Source organism: Phacochoerus africanus, chromosome X, assembly GCF_016906955.1.
Source record: "Phacochoerus africanus isolate WHEZ1 chromosome X, ROS_Pafr_v1, whole genome shotgun sequence".
Taxonomy (NCBI): Eukaryota; Metazoa; Chordata; class Mammalia; order Artiodactyla; family Suidae; genus Phacochoerus; species Phacochoerus africanus.
The window spans coordinates 9,269,749-9,288,392 of NC_062560.1; the positions used below are offsets into that span (position 1 = coordinate 9,269,749).

At 54.0% G+C, this 18,644-nt stretch overlaps 1 protein-coding gene across 1 annotated transcript in view; it reads left to right on the top strand.

The window, feature by feature from the left end:
• Positions 1 to 2,256: 2,256 nt before the first annotated feature.
• The window catches only part of CLCN4 (chloride voltage-gated channel 4), a 66,349-nt gene continuing 49,961 nt past the window's right edge, over positions 2,257 to 18,644 (top strand). The window contains exons 1-2 of the mRNA XM_047765251.1: positions 2,257 to 2,423; positions 3,481 to 3,739. The gene's annotated coding sequence lies outside the window, so the exon portion shown is untranslated. The remainder of the gene's footprint in view (positions 2,424 to 3,480; positions 3,740 to 18,644) is intronic.

The following is an 18,644-nucleotide window of genomic DNA, read 5'->3' on the forward strand; positions in this document are numbered from 1 at the left end:
GGTCCATGCTGAGGCTTGGGTTTAATCCCTGGCCCTGGGAACTTCCTTATGCCCCGGTTGCAGCCAAAAAAAAAAAAAAAAAAAAATCAAAAGAGATATATTTCATAATCATGTCTACTATGGTGCTTTTAAAAAACAAGCAAAAACTGTTTCTTTTTACAAAAGCAATGCATGTTAGAGAAAAATTAGAAAATGCAGCTAAGCTAAAAAGAAGAAAGTGAGAAGTACCCTTAATCTCAAAAATGAGTGAAACATTAAGGTTGATACTTTAGTGCATTTGCTTCTGAGTTTTTCTATGTTCATAGATAAAGGTATTTGCGTAGGTACAAATATATTAAACTGTAGGGGCAGAAAACTTTTCCCTTCTTCCCTTCTAGATCTTTCGACGGGCCTAATAATTCAATTGACATAAAATAGATGGAATGGAGAGAAACCAAGTTAATTCCCTCCTATTTGGGAGCCCAGAGAAGGACGATCGGGAGAAGTCACCAAAGCAGGCAGTTCTTAGACCTCCAGACAAGGAAACGGCAATTGGGGGAATCAAAGCGCTTTGGGTTTGGGCTAGCAAATTAGTGAAGTAACAAGATTTGTGTAGACAACCTTCCAAGGGGTCTCTGGTGATAAGAAGGTCTTCTATCTGCCTGGTACAGGAAGGGTACCTCTGCCAGCGCCCATTCGTGTGCCTGATGCACAGTGAGGCCAAACAAACTGAGACAGGGTCTGGAGCAGAGAAGGGTTTATTGCAGGGCCAAGTGAGGAGCCGGGTAGCTTGTGCCCTGACCCCCCCCCCCCAAAAAAAACCCCAAACTCGCCAAACCAAAATTGTAAAGCATTTTGAAAAGCCAGGAGAGGGACGGGGTTCGCAGGGTACGCGATCAGCTCATGCCTAAGTCTCTGATTTGCTGATGGGGAGCTGGTGCCGCCGAGTCCGAGGCCTTAACCGCGGTCCTTAGGCTCCAGGAGGTCTGGAGGCTGTGTGCTTCCGGTCATCCAGAAGTTAACCTCCTCCATTTGGTGGGGGCGGGGCGGGGGGGGATTTTCACCTGCGTAAAACAACTCTGGAAATGCGCATCTGATACTGTTATTGGTGATTTAGAGCTGAGCTAAGCCTAGGATGCTGGAAGGGCCTGCCCTGGGGAAGGGCCCTAGGGTCCTGCTGGGTTATACTTCCACGGGCTCTTTTTTTGGGGTGGGGGGACAATGCCTAGGCTGTTTCTTAAGTAATTTTAATGTACAATAACCAATAGGCCAAGCGGCATATTCTGCTTCCCCTCAATACCTACATCAGCATTGGATCATTCCGCATCTAATGCTTTGGGCCTTGTTTGTTTCATGTAAGACACTGTATGTCTTTAAAGTATCTACCAGCCTATCAGTTTTAATTCTTCCACTGGACCAGTGTCTTATGATTTAACCCATCCTATGCTTTTGAGGTGCTTTGAGGTCCTAAATAAGAGCTTCTGGTGCTTCGAGGTCCTAAATCATAGCTCAGCAATTTTTCCTTGCACGATTCGTTCCATTTCCTTCCTCTTTACGTCCAGAAGCAAGTTCCCGGAGAAAAAAAAAAAATGACCTGTCCGGGCCCAATAGTGTTTTCCAGTCTGCACACATTCGGAAGGCTTTTGGTAGGAATTGCTCAACCAGCCCACCGGGAAGATTGTTCAATTTACATTCTTAAGGGTGTTATCTGGGGGTTTTTGAAAGTCTTTGCCAAAAGGACAATTTCGTAGGCGGCGTCGGGAAGGATCTCATTGTGCTGAAAATCGCCTTTCGGCCTTTTCTGAATTGCCTGTTTGCCGTCGTTTTTGTTTGTTTGTTTTGCTTCTTTTTAAACGCTGGGAACAATCACCTGGAAGAGAAAAGGTGAAGCTAACCTACCGGCCAGAAAATCGCCCCACCCTAAGGGAGGTGCCTCTACTTGAGCCGTTTCCGTCCAGCGGGAACGCAGAGCAAGTCTTTTCAGACCTCGGGAGGGCACTTTATAGACCAACCCCCCGCCCCGCCTCCCATTGATTCTAGGAACTCCCAGCCCTGGACTCCGTGCAGCCCAGCCTCCCGGGGCAGCGCGTCCAGGGTCGGGGACACAGGGTTCCCTCGGGACTCGAAGGCACCGACTGCAAGAGGTGAAGGGGATTGGCAGGGCCGGCCTCCGGAGCTGAGAGGTGACCGAGCCGGCGGGGCGGGGCTGAGTGGCTGGGCGCCGCACGTGACCCTCCCAGCCAGGCTCCGGGCTGGGAGGTTATGGGGCGGGGGGGGGTTTGAGGGCGGGGCCGGCCCTGGGCGCCCGCTGCTGAAATCGACATTTGCCTCCCGCCGGAAAATGAATTTGTCAGTTTCTGTCTCTGTCAGACCCTCAACCCACTGGAGCCGGGGATCTCCGTAGCTATTTTTAAATTTTATATCTCAGGCATCTGGAGCAAAAGGTAAGTTGCTTATCAGAAAAACACATGAGAGGACGGACCTAGAATGCCACAGGGCCACTTTGTTGATTTTTAAAATCGAGCTGGAAATGATCGATCGCTAGGAGAGGCAAGGGCCGTTATTTATCCCCCACTTAGAGACTGACCTTCTGAACAGCACTTTGGTTAATCAGGAGGGAATAGTGGTACAAAGGGCCTGGGTTAAATATAGGACATGAAAGCTGCGGGAATAAATAGCAAGTCTGTAACCCTGGCCTGCTTGTAAAACAATCCATGTCACATCTTTTTCAGGGGCGCGTGGGAAGGGAATGTTAAAATTGTAATTTAAACTCAAAAGAAAGGAAACGAATCTATACTACGAATCTATCTAGACTACAAAGAGAAAGTTCCCGCCTTTGCCCTTTCACATTTCAAAAAGGTTCACGTGCTTTGGCAAGAAAGTTGGTATCTTCACTGTCCATATTTCCTCTAACAGTAAGATGACTCCCTTCCGCAGGTGATAAAAATTAGAAAACGTGAAATAATGAATTGGTGTGAGTTAACTTGCATGTTTGAGAGATCAGGTTCTTTGCCAGAAGACTTGAGAACACAGACACAAGTACAATCATGTTGATGCAATAGCGCTTTATTTTAAGTAACCCGATGTTCAAGTAAGTAGTATCCATATGTGATGTCACGATTTTTTCCTTTAGCAAACACACGTTACTATTGAAATAAATTGAGCGTGATTAACTGAGAGTAATTGAAAGGGTTATTCGTCAGTGCAATGAGTATACTATCCACAGTGAATATGCTTCACATTGATATTTGATCTCGTATTTGATAGACGACTTGAAACACTGGCCCTCTTCAAAGTAGCTGTGTGCGCTCTGTATTTTAACTGCCCCAATGATTTGCACAAAATACGTTTATTTCTTTCTCCACTGTATTTGGTGTTAAAAATAAACAATGATTTCCTTTCATTACTAATCCCCTTATTGCTAGCTCTTTGGAAATCCTATTACCTGCGTGGAGGCTGGAATCATCTGGGTCTCTCCTGCGTGCTCTTTGTTCCCCACAGTCGGTGCAAGGCTACACCAGGTGCCCACATCAAACCGCGCTGAAAAGAGGCCGGAGCGGGGCTTCCCGGCCACCGGCTCCCCACCTCCCGGGACTTCCAGGGTCTTCCCACCCCGCCCCTCCCAGCCCCGAGGGCGTCACGTGGCGGCGCGGGGCCCGCCTCCCCTGACGTCACCGCGCTCGCTGCCGTCGCGCTAAAGAAAGGATGCTCTAGGATGCTGTGCAGGTGGGCGGCTGGCCTGCGCCATGCGGCAATGCAGGTAAGGGACGCTGCAGGCGGGGCCCCTGGCCGCGGGCCTGCAGTCCGTCGGCGCCCCAAGGGAGCGAAAGCGGGGTCTCTGGCTGCTGCGGCCGCTGCCTGCGCCAGGCGCCAGGGGGGCGCGGGGGCGGCGGGGGGGGGGGGCTCCCGCGTGACATGGGTCTTGGCTTGACCATCCTGGGAAAGTGGGCAGGGGCCTGGGCTTCCTGCACAGGAGGGGAAAAAAAAAATGGAGCGATCACAATACATGCATTATGAGGCGAGAAAGGGGCTTGTCAGAGATAACTATCAACTGTTTACCAGCTGTCATTGTGCTTCTTGAATAATGACACATTTGCTAAATCTCCCTGCACGGATTTGTCCTCAGTATTTAGCCTGGTTTCTTTTGAAGCAAAAGCTGCTTTGCTGGAAACTTCTTGGTTAGCAATTTAAGAACTAGATATGCAGTCTGAATTGTTTTGCGTTATTTTGCAAGGTTCCAACATTTAAAGGGGGTATGTCAGAAGGGCGGCTTTTTTCCCCCTCCGCATCGTTTAAGGAAATTAAAAAATAACAGTATCTGATAAGATAAAGCTTCCAATTCGCGTTTAAGAGAGGGCGAACCAGCTACATCTTTTTAAGCACAAAATGGTTTTTAGAAGGGGGTGGAGTTGGAGATGAACACCCAAACCCATGATTTCTCAGTGTTCTTTTTAATTCCCTTGCTGAATAATTTGCCTGCTGAAGGAAGGGGCTTGATGACTCAGCAGCAGATGGAGGGGGGGATCAGGTGACTTCAATTTTAGCAGAACAGGGGGTGGGATTTTAATGGAACTCTCCTTCCCACCTGGGTTTGCATTCCTTTCTCTGGTTCACATTCCGACCTGAGGCCAGGACCTGTGTGGACACCCTTAGGAGGAGAATGTGGCGTTGTTTCCTGCAAAACGTGACGGCTCTGGAAGCCGTGGTGTCACTTAATTGTATTAGAACCCGCCATGTGAGTCGGCCGACCCCCCGTCAGCAACTGTTGGAAGACCTGTAAAGCCATGCTATTTACGTTGATCATTAAAGAAGGCGTTTCTTTCCGAGTCTGGCCACCCCAATGTGTTGCTGCAGTAAATGCGTCGTTAATTTCCTGCCGTTTTCTTCACTTGGTTCCGGTCGGCTGGGAAGGTTAATGTCCTTAGGTCTTCACTCACCCTTCTCCTCCCTGCCCCCACCTTAGAGCAGAGCCGACGATAGAGACCTGTTTCCGTTTCTGACTGTGGGACTGTGGAGCCTGGGACAAGCCACATTGGGTCTTTGGGCCTCAGTTTTCCTGTCCTCAGAGGAACCAAGGAATTTAGATCAGAGTTTCTCAACCTTGGTGCTGTTGACATGTGGGGCTGCGTGAGTCTCTGGTGGGGCCAGCAGCTCCGCAGCATCCTTGACCTCTACCCTCTAGATGCCAGGAGCACCCCCCCCCACACACACACAAGTTGTGACAACCAGAAAGGTCTCCAGACCCTGCCAGGTGCCCCTCGTGGGGCTCTGTTGAGTGGTTGGGAACCCCTGATTTGAATGATCTGGAAATATTCTTCTGGCTCTGGTAGTCTAGGGATCATTTTCCTGGGACGTGTTTAATGCTGAGCTCTTGGTGGGAGATCTGATTCCCTTTCAAAACGTGGGCTATATGGGGAAACACAATGCGAAGCCTTTTTTTATGCTGTGGGGTTCCAGAAATAGTTTCTGTTAAAAGGGAGGGGGCCCGTTGGTGTGCCAGTTGTAGCAGGGAAGCTAGCTTGGCAGAAAGCGTGTCAGGGAAAGAGGAAAAAAGTGTGTTTGGAACTGGGATAGACCAGAGTCCCTGTCTTTTGTGTATTGTTTTGTTTTGCTTTTTAACTGACGTGGGCATAGCAGGACCTGCGAGGAGGTGTTTTAAGGAGGCAAAAGGAGGTACTGATGCCCACTGTGGTGGGGAGATGGTGGTGGTGTGTCCTGCAGCGGTGTTGTGGGGTAATTTGTGTGTGTGTGTGTGTGTGTGTAGACGAGCCTTATTTTGTGATGCAGTGCTGAAGTATTTAGAGGTAAAGTGTCAGGATAACAGTAATTTACTTAAAAATTTTTTTTTCTTTAAACATTTTTGGAGATCTCTTTAATGGGCATGGGTGGCTGAAGAGAGGACAGATGAATTCTCAAACTTGCTTCAGCTTTCAGTCTGTGACAATAGCATGTCAGGTAGCCTTTGGAAACTGCCACCGGCCACTCCTAAGAGAATGAAAATGGAAAAAGGCAAATACCAATTTAAGACGATCATACAAACAGTTTTGGGAGTTTCCTTTGTGGCTCAGCGGTAACGAACTTGAGTAGTATCCATGAGGACACGGGTTTGATCCCTGGTCCTGCTCAGTGGGTTAAGGATCTGGCATTGCTGTGGTGTAGGCCGGCAGCTACAGCACTGTTTGGACCCCTAGCCTGGGAACTCGCATATACCAGCAGGTGCTACCCTAAAAAGACAAAAAAAAAAAAAATTTTTTTTTTTTTGACAGTATGGTTCTGCTTAAAAGAGTCTTGGGGAACCTCAGGGTGAAACCAGACCACATTTTGCGAATCACAATAATTTACTTTTATTTTTTATTGTATTTATTTAGTTGGCTTCCCTGTGCAGCGGCTTGATGTGGGATCTCAGTTCCCAGACCAGGGAATGAACCTGAGTTACAGCGGTGAAAGCGCTGAGTAGTCCTAAAAGCACTAGACCACCAGGGAACTCTGTTCAGTAATTTTCTTTTAAATGGTTCAGTTAAATGGAGAGTGAGCGAGCAAGATGAGGGAAATGCCATCAAATAGGAAAACCCTGGCTTAATTTGATAGGTGTTATTCACTGGCCTCTTCATCATGTTCTGTGCATTTGAAAATGTGCACAAGAAAGAGTTAAAGAGAAGGAAGGAGGGGAGTTCCTGTTGTGGCTCAGTGGAAGCGAATCTGTCTAGGAACCATGAGGTTGTGAGTTCGATCCCCCGCCTTGCTCAGTGGGTTAAGGATCTGGTGTTGCCGTGAGCTGTGGTGTAGGTCGCAGACGCGGCTCGGATCTGGCAGATCTGGCGTGGCTGTGGCTGTGGTGTAGGCCGGTGGCAACAGCTCCAATTCAACCCCTAGCCTGGGAACCTCCATATGCTGCGGGTGCAGCTCTAAAAAGACAAGAAACAAAACAAAAAGAGAAGGAAGGAAAGATAGACTTGGGGGCATGTGGGGGATGCTGATTGAGATGTGGGGTGAAGCTCAGGTACCCCCAAGTGCAGGGACCTGAGGCCCCAGCCAAGACCTGCTGGCTGGGAGGTTCCCCGATGAATCCCCCGCCAGCCCTCCGCCCTCCTGGGCCAGGCCCAAGGGGGTTAGTTCGTGGCCGTGGCTCCTGTTCTCTCACCACCGAGGCGGGTGGGGGAAAGGCTTCAGTATCAAAGCCTTGCCTGACCACGTTGTCAGGGCACAGCCAGGCGGAAATTTTCCTTTCTAAGGGCGGGAGTGGATTTCCTTTATGGAGCATGATGATAAGTATTTTTGGTTTTCTTTTCCTTTTTTTTTTGTCCTATTTTTTAAAGTTTTATTGAATTATATTCCATTTCCAGTGTTGTGATCATTTCTGCTGTACAACACGGTCACTCAGTTATATACACACATACGTATTCTCTTTCGGATTCTTCTCCCACGTAGATGCTCCCAGAATATGGGGTAGAGTTCCCCGGGCCACACAGCAGGTCCCTGTCGGCCAGTCATTCCAATGCATGTGTGCCTATGCCGATCCCAAACCCCAGGTCCATCCCTCCCTGCCAAAGGTTTTTTTTCTTTTCTTTTCTATTTTTGCTTTTTAGGGGCGCAGCTTCGGCCTATGGAAATTCCCAGGCTAAGGGTCGAATCGGAGCTGTAGCCGCCGGCCTACACCACAGCCACAGCACCGCGGGATCCGAGCCACATCTGCGACCTACACCACAGCTCACGGCAATGGCGGATCCTTAACCCACTGAGCGAGGCCAGGGATCGAACTTGTGTCCTCATGAATACTAGTTAGGTCCTTAACCTGCTGAGCCACAATGGGAACTACCCCCCTCCCCCCCGCAACACCCACAAAGTATTTTTCGAATTACTTTTTCACTGAAGTAGTAATAGATGCAGGTGGTGAGAATTTCAAGCAGGATCAAGGTTATGCAGAGAAAGTGGAGTCTCTTTCCCATTCGCAGTCCCTCGACTCCCTTTCCAAAGGCACCCACTGGCCGCGGTCTCATATATTGTTCAGAAAATGTCTGTGCAAACACACCCCTGTGTGGAATGCCTGTGGCGCTCGCCTTTGCCTTTTCTCTATTGGGATGCAGTGGACACGGAGTGATGTCTTCATTCAGTTGCTTTTGACAAACTGAGACGGAACATTCTCGGTCCTCACCCAGGGCCCCTCATGCCCTCCTTTGGCCAAATCCTCTGTCCGGTCAGCACGGTTTCCTTGTGCCTGTTCTTAAACTTGATATATATGCAGCCCTACCACCTGTACACTTTGCTATCTGGCTTCTATGCACTTGTATTTCTGGCTTCTTCTTTTTTTTTGGGGGGGGGGGGGCGCTACACCTGCGGCATCTGGAGGTTCCCAGGCTGGGGGTCGAATCCGAGCTACAGCTGCTGGCCTCCACCACAGCCACAGCAACGCAGAATCCGAGCTGAGTCTGAGACCTCCTACACCACAGCTCAGGGCAACGCTGGATCCTTAACCCACCGAGCGAGGCCCGCAACCTCATGGTTCTTCGTCAGATTCGTTTCCATTGCGCCACTGTGGGAACTCCTGGCTTCTTTGACTAGGCGTGATTTTGAGATCCATTCATGCTGTTTCATGTAGTGGTAATTCATTCTGTCCATCTTCTTGTGAAAGTACCTTTCGAGAAAGAATGGGAGCGCTTGCCATATCTCGTTTCTCTTACTCCTGTTGTTCAGGGGCTATTTGACACGAGCTTGCTCACAGTGTGTTCCAGAATGTGGCTGGTGTGGGAGTCTGACGAACCAGTCCCTTCCTGACGGCTGTGTGGATTACTCAAACCTTTGTCATCCGTGTTCAGGGTATGAATGACATGCATGTGACAATGCCAAAGAGAAAAGGACCTGTGGGATTAATGAAATGCATGGAATTTTGATGTTGGAAGCCAGCTTCAAAATCAAAGCAACCCTTACATTTTCCATGTGACAGAGATGTCCCGGGGAGTCAGGTGACTTGCCTAAGGTCATGTGACCAATAGGGACAGCGTTGGGGAAGCCCTCAGGTCCCCAGATGCCTCATACCAAAGGTTCTTTTTTCTGCTGTGGGTTCTGTGAGGGCCTGGTGAGTGCTCGTTACATATTTGTTGGAAGAAGAATTAAGTGAAATATGTGTACCCTGAGAAAAGACCGCCAGTATCCCATGAACTGCAAAGGCATCTCCATGAGACGTGAGCCCCAGTATTCCTTCCTTCCTCACTCCTTCGTATCCTCCTTTGTTCAGCCAGTATTTGCTGGGTCCCCGCTGTATGTCTAGGCCAGGGTTTCTCACCCTGGACACTGTGGACCGTTGGGCTGGATGGTCCTGTGCCGGGAGCTTGTCCTGTGCTCTGTAGGAGGTTTAGTGTACTCGATGCGGGGGGCAGCCTCTGCCCCACTCCCACTCGTGACATCTGAACTCTAGATGCTGCCGCGTGTTCCCTGGTGGGCAAAATTGCCTCCCTCCCCGCCACCCTGGCTCCTTCTGTTGAGACCTTCTGGTCTAGGCAGGGGGTTTACTGGGGAACCAAACGGACAAGGTTCGACATTCAAGTTGAAGAAAGAGAAAATAACTGTATTTTGTAGGCTGTGAACTCTAGCGGGAGGCGGAGGGCGGGCAGTGGTGGGTGAGGATGCCCAGTACACAAGGCGGCCACGGAGGCCTCTCTGAGGGCTCACATGTGGACAGGGATTCAACGGGCGCCATGGGAACATTGAGAGGGCAGAGAACTCAGGGCTGAGGGAACAGCCAGTGCAAAGGCCCTGAGGCAAGCCAGGGCCGAGGGCATTGGACAGACAGCAAGGAGGTTGGTGTGTCTGGAGAAGGCCAAGTGGGAGAGGTGCACAGAGGGGGAACTGGGGCGGGCCACTGGGGATGTGGCCGGAGTGGCACCAACCCTGGGTGACTCTTAAGTAGGATGACAAGCCACCGGCTACGTTTGGGTGGGAGGGTGACACGTCGGGACTCGTGTGAAAGGATCACTCTGGCTGCTGTAAGGAGAACCGTCAGAGGTGCGAGAGAAAGGGAGCAGTGTGGCCAGCGAGGAGGCTGGGACGGTGGCCAGGTGAGCTGTAAGCTTAGAGATGGAGCCCCCAGCTCATTGAGCTCTGCACCTGCGGGCCGTGGCCATCAAAGGGGTCCGGGAGGTCTGGTCAACCCGACCGTGTGATTACAGCGCCTCAAGGTGGAGGCCGCCTGTGCCACCTCTCAGGACAGGGTCCCTGGTGATGGGCAGAGGTGCGCAGAGACAGCAAAGGTGACAGCACATGCATTGCACGTCTGACACCAGACAGGCTCCCTTTTGGCCTTGGGGCTGAAGGTACCCAAGCTTTCCCTCCTCCCCTGGAGACCAGAGCCTTCCCTTTTGGAGGTGACTGTCCCCTTCCTGCAGTCCTGTGCGGGGAAAGCCCTGTGGGGCGGGGCTGGGCCGGGCCTCTGACCCCCAAGAATGCTGTCTGCTGTCACCAGGGTGGGTATGGGGTGTGGCTGCAGGGAGCATCACGCAGCGGGGCTTCATTCTGTGTGTCCCCTTGGGAAGCCCACTCCTTGCTCTGGTGGCCGGGGACCTGCTGACTCACTGCTGGCAGTGGACGCTGCTTCCTCCGTGCTTGCCCGGCACTTTTTAACGTGTCTCCGGGGTGGACGGAGCTTCCCTCCTTCGGGGATCGAGGCCCTTGCTGGGCTGGGGTAGCTCAGTATGGAGCTGCTCTTCCGGTCCCCAAACCCTGGGAGGCGTAGGTGGCGTAGGAGAAGCGCCTGCTGCGACATTTAAAGACCCGCTGTTTTTCCCCTTTGCACAGTCAAACCTCTCACCTCTTTTGCCCAAAACAAAGGAATTGACTGACATTTCCGGCCTCACCTTGGCAACCCCCCCTGGAATACCGTCAGGCCCCCTGGTGGCCAAGTTCCTGCCATGGCCTTGCTCTGAGGACACGTGGGAGGCCGTGTCGAGGCCGCGTTGAATGGCTCCCTGCATTTAACCTTCACGGAGGTGCCACTTGCGAGTCTGTGACTGTACTTTCATCCATGAGAGCGAGCAGCGCATGTGAGCAGAAAGTAGATGGTTGCGGCAGAAGACGGTCTGCAGGGGTCCCAGGAGAGGGGGCGATGCTGGGTGGCCTTTCTCACCAGCAGCGTGTCTTCAGCCGCTGTTAGGGGCAGAAACGGCATCTCTCCAAATGCACATGTTGAAGTCCTAACCCCTGGTGCCTCAGGATGTGACCTTCTGTGGAGAGAGGATCTTTAGAGTGGGAATCAGGTTAAAGTGAGGCCGTGAGGGTGGCCCCGCTTATCCTGGCTGGTGACCTCAGAAGCAGAGGAAGTCTCTGCACAGACAGGCGCAGGGAGAAGATGGTGCGAACGGACGCGGGGAGAAGACGGCCGGCTGCAGGCCATGGACAGGGGCCTGGGACCCATCCTGCCCTCGTAGCCCCCTCAGGCAGCACACCTGCTGTCCCCTTGATGTCAGGCTTCTGGCCTCCAGAACAGGGAGATGAGAAGTCTCTGCCATCTGCGCCCCTAGGGGTCAGAGGGTGGTCCAGGGGGCCCTTCCTCGAGCTCCTTCCACACAGTTGGGGAGAAGCGTGGCAGTGGCACCCTCTCTGTGGCAGCAGGTGGTGCTCGGGTCCTGAGGGGAACGAGGCCTGTCCCATCCTCTCAGGACCCAAGAGGAAGGGCCTTTGGGGCCCCAAGGGAGTCTGGGTCCCTGCTCACTATCTGTGGGACTCGGCCTTGAGACCTAACCTCCTTTGCCTCAGTTGGCTTATCTGTAATGTGGGCCCGAGGGGGATGGTATTGAATTCAGAGAGTGCCAGGAGCCCTGGTGGTGGTGGTGGTGGACGCGTCAGGTGCCGAGTGGGAGCCCTGTACCGAGTCGTCGTTAATGTTGTTATTATTATTGTGAGGGGAAGTCTCTGGGGAAATCCGCAGTCCTCTGCCCTTGGCGCCAGGAGCCAGGAACGCAGAGACCTCGTGCCGGGCCTCCCTGCCCCCCCGGGGCGGGATGTGCGAACACTGGGTCCATTGTGTCACCCGAGGCCACGGGCAGTTTTCCTCCTACCCTTCCCACCGCGCAGGGTGTGTTCCAAAAGGGGACAGATTGCTGCCCGGCGGCCTGGGGTCCCAGGAACTGTGCCACTGAGGGCGGTCCCCAGCCCTGCGGAAGCAGAGGGGGTGCGGGAGGGCTGGATGCAGGGCAGGGGCCAGGGGAAGGAGGAAGGGGAGGGGGAAGTGACCCACCCGCTCTGCCCGCTCCAGGCAACATTTTCAAATGGGCCGAGTTGAATTTTCCTGTCGCTTTTTGCACGTCCCGAGACTCTGAGCTTGTTTTTCTTGGGGACTCCTGTTGGTTCCCTGGCCCTTGGTTCCTTGCCACGTGGCCACCAGGGGCCCCTCTCAGGGTCCGTGCCTTGGGTCTGATCCCCCCACCGGAGCCCCGCTGGGGGCCAGAGGACTGGCTTCAAGGGGCAGGTGAAGCGTGTCCCCTCACAGTTCTGAAGGGGTCTGCATTTTATTTATTTACTTATTTTTGCTTTTTAGGGCTGCACCCGAGGCATATGGAGGTTCCCAGGCTAGGGGTCCAATCAGAGCTGCAGCTGTCGGCCTACACCACAGCCACAGCACAGCCAGATCCGAGTTGTATCTGTGACCTACAGCACAGCTCATGGCAACGCCAGATCCTTAACCCACTGAGCGAGGCCAGGGATCGAACCCGCAACCTCATGGTTCCTCGTCGGATTCATTTCCACTGCGCCATGACAGGAGCCTCCGGTGTCTGCATTTTAAAAGGTGAGACTCCATCGTCTCAAAGGAATTGGAAGTTGGCAGGGTTCCAGATAAGCAGGCGAAGGGAGGCAAGGAGTGTTGACTAGTGGGGGACCCGGCCTCCAAGGTGCCCCATGCCTCTGCCTCCTGTGTTCACGTCCACGTGCAGCCCTTCCCACACTGAGTCCCTCCAGGCTGACCGTGCCACCAGCGGGTACCCTAGAAGGGCCAGTGTGTGGCTTCCGAGGTCAGGTCCCGAGAGACTGCTGCTTCCACCTCGCTCCTGTGGATCGTCTGTTCTGGCGGAAGCGGCTGCCATGTCCTAAGGATGCTCAAGCAGCGCGGCGGAGGTGCAGGGGGCAGCGGAGCAGAGACCTCCCTCCAGCAGCCAGCACAGCTGGCCAGCTGTATGTGGGCGCCGCCTTGGACGTGGGACCTCCTGCCCCCGTCCAGCCATCAGATGCCTGGCCAACGGCTGGACCACAACCTCCTGAGGGACCTGGAGCCGGAAAGACGCAGCCAAGCTGCTCCCGGATCCCTGACCCTTAGGAGTTGTGTACGATCGTATGTTTATTGTTGTAACTTGCTGAGCTCCGAGGTCGTTTGTTCTGTAGCATTGGGAGGAGAGGAGCTCCAGGCACGGTTTAGGTTATTGATTATAAGTTAGGACAAGCGGATGATCTCTTTCAGGGTATTGATTTTAAGTGAGTGGACACCTGCCTGTGTTTCAGGAAAACGTCTCCTTCCGTGTCCGTCTTCATAGCCTGGCGACTTCAGTCCAGTAGCCCCCAACTGCCAGTGGGGTTTGGATGTCTGGCTGTCACTTTGAGTACCCAGCATGGCAAGCCTGGGAGGTCCTGTCTGCAGGACCATCTTCCCTTTTGTCCCTGCGCCAGCAAAACACGCTCCGGCCTGGAGTAGAGCTTGGAGCCCACGTCACGGTGGGTTTGCCAACCCCAGGGCCTTTGCTTGGTCAGAGGGTTCAGACCTTTGGCCTGAATTATCTCGGTGGGAGATCATTTTTCTAAGACCTGATGCAATAGGTCTTTTAAAAGTGTTGCACGGACGTGTCAGAGACGTGTTGCAGCACGCCAGCTAAAAAGGGAACTTTTGTACAGCGAGGCAGTGAGATTGAATGCGAGCTGATGGCTCTTCGGGATGGGAGTGCCGTTGGTGAACCTTTGATTGAGATACATGTGCAGGAGCGCGTGGCAAGCGTCCGTGTACAGCTTGACCACCTGCCACAAGGTGATCCCGCCTGGGTCACCAGGGCCCCGATTAAGGAACGCACCGTGACCAGCCACCAGAAGCCACCCCCTGTCCTTTCTGGTCCTTCCCCAGCCCCAGGGTGACTGCTGGCCTGATGAGGGCCGTGCCTCCGGCTTGCTTGTTGGAACCTGGTGTTAACGGACTCAGGCGTTGCCGTGTCCGGCTTTCCCTTGACCGTGACTTTGCAAACTTCATCCGTGTCCGTTGTTCGTCTTCGTGGTTGTGTCTAGACGCATAGTTTTCTCTGTGTGTGTGTGTCTCTTTTCTCTTGCCGCTTGGAAGCTATCCTCCTTTGCACTGGGTTGAACAATTCAATTAGACGACCCCCCTCTGTTGGTTTTATTCAGTTCATTTATCCGGGGGCTTGGGGTGTGTAGATTCGCCGAGCTTCTTGTTTCTGCGGCACCGTAGGCTCCGAGTGTGAATCTCTGTGTAGAACAGGGTGTCCTATAGTAAAAGCTCTGGGCCACCCCTCAAAATTTATTTCAGAGAAATTTCTTGGGAGTTGGGAGGGAGTCGTAAAGCAGTGTCCGCCTCCCCTCCCCTCCTGTTGGAATTGTGCCGAAGAAGGGTTCGAAGAAGGGTTCGGCCCGCCTGGCTGCCACATTGCCTTTGTTTGTGATGCCTTTACCGCTGGGCCGGGTCCAAAGTCCACTCCCTGCAGCCCTGCGATTCTGGGTCAAATGCCGATGTTTGGGTATCAGCCAGGATGCTCGCCGCCTGCTCGGAGGAAGAAATCTGGCTTTATTTATTTAGTCTTTTTAGGGCCGCACACGCGGCACATGGAGGTTCCCAGGCTAGGGGTCGAATCGGAGCTGCAGCTGCCCGTCTATACCACAGCCACAGCCACGCCCGATCTGAGCCGTGTCTGTGACCTACACACCACAGCTCATGGCAACGCTGGATTCCCGACCCACTTGGTGAGGCCAGGGATCGAACCTGCAACCTCATGGTTCCTAGTTGGGTTCGTTACCACCGAGCCCCAATGGGAACTCCAGAAATCTGTCTTTACATTTGTCAGCCCAGCTTTTCCCCTGGGTGAAAAGCAGTAAGGGCAAAATCACGCTGGATCGAGCCGTTAAAGAAACCCCCGAGTAGGGGAGAGAAAGTCGTGCCCTTCAGACTTGTGTTGCTGCAGAGGGTAAAGCTGCGGACCACGGTGCCTATGATGCAGTTGCAGCAGCGTGTCACCACCTCGTGGTTTCACTCTGAGTGACCCCAGTGTGGTTTGCATGTTCTTTTCGTCCCATATGTATATATATATATATATGCACGGAGAGGCTTCCTGGAAGCTGGTAAGAAATGCAGATTCTCAGGCCGCGCCCCAGTGATGCCGCAGCTGCGTGTCTGCCTGGACCCTGGCCCCAGCCCTCCCGATCGGCCGCCAGCATCCCGTTGTGGCCATCGGTGCTCCCGTGTCCTGGAATCGCCGGAGGCCTCAGCACAGCCTGGGCCTTCTGGCTGCCTGGGCGTCTGTCACAGTCAGGAGCGTGTCGGGGACGTTTCCTGCGCTCTTAAACTGCTGGCGCGTTTGACTTTGCCCGTTAGGAGAGCTTAGCCAGTTTGTTTCTTCTGAGGATCATGCTTTGGGGTCATTCCTAGTAACTCCGCCTCGCCCTGGGTCATGGCGGTTTAGCCATAAAAGTTACTCATGGGTTTTCACGGGCAAAGGTGTCACTGGCTCAAGGAATGGGACAGGGCACCTTTGTGGCAGCAAGGTGATGCTGCCTTCCTTTGAGTTCTCTTAGCAGTGGACCCCCAGACGAGGGTTCCAGTGCGAGGCGTTTCTTGGGCTCTCAGGGACTCCTGGGGGGAGGCGCTGGGGGGCCACCAGCAAAGGCAGGTGGCACCTGTTAGAGGCTGGGCTGGTATCTACCTCCCTCCCCGCCAAGGGCAGCCGGAGCTTCCCTCTGCGCTTCGGAAACTCCAGGAAGCCGTGCTTGTTGTGTCATGAGCCCCCACTTCACCTCTGGGAGGACTCAGGGGACTCAGCACATGGTTGTCGTCATGGCTGTGACTTTCTGCTGTGCAAGGATGTGGGACAAACTCAGCAAAGGGACAAGGCGCACGGGGCGGAGTCTGGAGGAAACCAGGCTTCGGCTTCCAGAGTCGTCTTCCCTTGGAATCAGGCGGGAATTTTCCCACGGCGAGGTGAGACGCCGCGTGTGAAGTGCTGTCTCCCTGGGATGCTCGTTAGTCTCGGGTTTTTATGGAGGGCTGGTCCCGTGGACTCGCTTTGTCCAGCTTGTGGCAAACTTGGGGACTCCCGGAAGGGAGAGCAGGGGTTCAGTCTCCGTCACTGTGTCTGGACGGCAGCTGAGGCCGCATGCGCCGTTCTTCGCGGTTCTGGGAATAGTGTGACCCTTGCTGAAATCCAAGTTCTCAGGTGCCAGCTAAGGCCCACCCTCGCCAGCAGGCCTTCCTGAGCAGAGCCGTCCCCGGCCTGCAGTGGGAAGTGTTTTTGGCACGGGTACCGAACACATGCCTTGAAATGATCCCGTGCAAGGGTCCGAGGGAGTGGGGGGTATTTATGCACCTGTTCTGAGAGTCGTCTCTTAACACCTGCTCCCAGGAATGCACTTCTGGCAGGCCTCATCAGCACAGCCGCCCCCTTTGGGTCCAGAGATGCAGTTGGAAATCAACTGGAGCTCACTGGAAGGCTTTGCGGGTCATGGGTGGGACAGCATCGGCTGTAATAGTTATTCTTGGAGTTGGGTGGAGACGACGGAGCCATATATGCGGGGCAGGTCACGGGTGTGTGGTCCTGTGGCAGCCTTACAACCCAGAACTGTGCATGAGACCAAGGTCCAGGCTTCCTTCGAACTTCCTTAGGTGCGGCAGGAATGCCGGCCAGGAGGCCCAGGGAGAGCCATACATGGCTACCTCCTCCCCGCGTCTGCCTTTTCCTTTCTCTTCTTCTGAGACTCCCATATGCATATATTTGTTTACTTGATGGAGTCCCGTGTGTGTGTGTGTGTGTGTGTGTGTGTGTGTGTGTGTGTGTGTTGGGGGATCATTGTGGGGGCAGAAAATACTGGTATGCTTGTTGTGTGTGTGTGTGTGTGTTTTGGCTGCGCCCCTAACATGTGGAATTTCCCCGGGCCAGGGATCGAACCCACACCACAGCAGTGCCCCAGACGGCTGTAGGGACAAGGTCAGATCCTTATGTTTGTTGTCGTTTAAACTTTCTCTTTTCCTCTTCGAGTTTAGGGCAGCAGAAGTGAACAGATAGACAGATGTTTGCTCTAGCATCACACATGGATGGCCAAAACATTTCTCTTCTGGAAGCCCATGAGCAGATGAAGAGAACCGCATCTGTTGTACAATTCGAAGCTAGCTCTGAAAGTATATTGCCTTGCATTTCCCAAGGGGGTCGTGGGGTTGTGTGCACAGAGGTTCAGGGCGTGAAGAGAGGCAGTCCGGGGGCTCCTCCTCCGGTTTGAGCTGCTCATTTCCTCCCCTGGTCAGAGAACTGAGCGACCGGATGGGGAGCTGGCCTGGCCGAGCCGGGCGGAGGGGCCGGGGACTGCCCTCTGCCCCACCCCGCCTCCAGGATCGGAATCTGCCTTTTAATAAGAGCCCCCACCCCCGCCCCGGATTCATGGGCACATCCCAACCTGAGTCAGGGTCTCATTCGAGAGGCTGTACATTGGAAGCAGCTGGGGAGCTTTAAAAATGCTGGTGCCTGGGCCCCCAGTCCCTGATTGGACTCCCCTGGGCTGGCGCTGGGGGGTGGGGTTTCCGAAAGGCCGCTGGCAGCTGGGTGGCACAGCCAGGCTCGGATGGGCCTGGGCCCTGCTGAACGCGCCTCCGGGAGGTCTCCTTCCTGCCAGACGCCCCCCACCCCCCGCCCGGGCCACTTACTGTCCTGGTGCCCTGGCTTTTTCTCTGGCCCCTGCTCCTGGCCAGCTCCCCGGGTGTCTCACTTGAGCCCATGGCCTCTTCTCTACTCAACGTGCCGTTTGCGGACCTGTGGCGGTGGCCTCGCCGGGAGCCAGTGAGAAGGGCCCCACCCTGGCCGTGCTGGATCGGAAGCTGAGTTTCAGCCAGACGCCCCCTGCTCCGGATGTGCAGAAGGGTGGGCGAGGTGCTGGTCCTGCTGCCAGAGCAGGGGACCTCAGCTGGCCTTGGCCTAAGGGACAGGAAGGCCCCTGTGTGTTTGTTCAGTTTCTCAGGTGTCGCCCTTGACCCTGGGGCAGGTTGTTCTTTGCTGCACTGCTGTCCAGCCCACTGCTGCTCCACTAGATGCCAGGAGCACTCTCCCCCGCTCCATGGTGACAGTTTAGAATGTCCCCAGGCATTGCCACATGGCCCCTTGGGGACACAGTTGGCTTTGGTAGGAACCACTGCTTCAGAGCAAAGCTTGCCCATAGTGGAAAGCCACCCTGGGGAGATGCGACTTGCGGATCTGCATGGTTCAAAAGTCGTCCGTTGGCCCTGGGGTCCCCAAACAACCCTCACAGGGAAGTGCCCAAAAGGCTCATTGGATCCATTTTTGGATCAAGGCAGAGTTTCTCTGCCTCAGCACTCCTGGCATTGGGGGCCGCCCTGGGCCCCCAGATGGTGAGCAGCCTGCCTGCCATGCCCTCCAGATGCCAGGAGCACCCCATCAGATGTGACCCATGTCACATCTGTCCCCTGGAGG